Source organism: Helianthus annuus, chromosome 1, assembly GCF_002127325.2.
Source record: "Helianthus annuus cultivar XRQ/B chromosome 1, HanXRQr2.0-SUNRISE, whole genome shotgun sequence".
In the NCBI taxonomy this organism is placed as follows: domain Eukaryota; kingdom Viridiplantae; phylum Streptophyta; class Magnoliopsida; order Asterales; family Asteraceae; genus Helianthus; species Helianthus annuus.
The window spans coordinates 62,341,221-62,342,711 of NC_035433.2; the positions used below are offsets into that span (position 1 = coordinate 62,341,221).

Below are 1,491 nucleotides of genomic sequence, written 5' to 3' on the forward strand. Positions count from 1 at the left end.
TATTATCTCACACGCACTTAAATACTAACCCTCATCCATGCCAGGGACTATCCGGGAATGAAATTCAAAAACTTAGGGACTATATAGGTGTAATTTTTAAAAAATTAGGGACTAAAGGTGAAAAATAAGCAGGGACTATCCGAGCATTTTTCTCTTTTTTCCCAGACAATGGTTACACGAACTTCAAGACAGATGATTATTGAAATAATAAAACAATAAAAATGGAGATGCGGGGTATCGAACCCCGTACCTCTCGCATGCAAAGCGAGCGCTCTACCATGTGAGCTACATCCCCGTTGATTATATTTTAGCAGATAACTTATTAAAGCTCATCGTTTTGTAAACTGCAATTTTAATCTATCTTTTTTATTGCTCATCATATATTTCTGTTTCTTTAACGTGTGATGAAAATTATGTTTTTTAAGCTTCTGAATTAAACGTGTTCTTGTTGATCACATGACCACCTGGCAAGATGGAGGTAGAACCTTAAGAAGAAGTATTCATAAGTAAGGAATAACTTAGAATTCATGCAATAGCAGGTTGAAAATTCTTTATAATATTTGAAGAAATACATTTCCAATTCTTTTAAAAATAAAATAAGTTGTATGTTGTATAACCAGTCCTTATATGATCATTGGGGTAAGAATTGGAATGAATTCCCTAAAACTCAGGGGCGTTTAGGGGGCGTTTGTTTCGCAGGAATTCAATGGAATTGGAATTTGAATTCCATCTCTTAAGATGTTTGGTTCACAGAATTTGATGGAATGGAATCCCAATTCCTATCTCATGTGTTTGGTTGACAATGGAATTGGAATTGGAATTAGACATGAATTCCTTCAAATTCTTTTAATTAAAGGAATTCAAAATCCTTCCTATATGTGAAGGAATTAAAGTAAATTCATTGGAATCTTCGACCGTTTCGACCCGCACCATTTCGACCCGTACCGTTTTGACGCAAACCGTTTCGACCCGTAACGTTTCGACGTGAACGATTTCGACCCGTACCGTTTCGAATTGCACCGTTTCGACCCGTACGGTTTCGACCCGTACCGTTTCGAATCGAACCGTTTCAACGCGAACGTTTTGACCCGTACTGTTTCGACCTATACTGTTTCGACCCGAACCGTTTCGACTCGAACCGTTTCAACACGAACCGTTTCGACCCGTACCGTATCGTTTCAAATCGAACCGTTTCGATGCTAACCATTTCGACCCGAACCGTTTCGACGTGAACCGTTTCGAACCGAACTGGTGGTTGTGGGTGCTGGGGTGATGGATTCCAATTCATTTGACAATCAAACACAACAAAAATGGAAATGAGATTCCAATTCCAACAATTTCCAATTCCAATTGGAATGTTTAAATTCCAAATCCAATTCCTTCAAATTCTAATTCCTATACAAATTTCAATTCCAATTCCAAATCATTCCGCGAACCAAACGCCCCCTTAATGTTTTTTAAAGGAATTGGAAATGAATTTGAATTTGGAAT

At 37.8% G+C, this 1,491-nt stretch overlaps 1 non-coding gene across 1 annotated transcript; it reads right to left on the bottom strand.

Annotated features, from left to right (window-relative positions):
- Positions 1 to 222: 222 nt before the first annotated feature.
- On the bottom strand, positions 223 to 295 carry TRNAA-UGC. Its single transcript has one exon. It is a non-coding gene; the product is annotated as a tRNA-Ala (tRNA).
- Between the last annotated feature and the right edge of the window lie 1,196 nt (positions 296 to 1,491).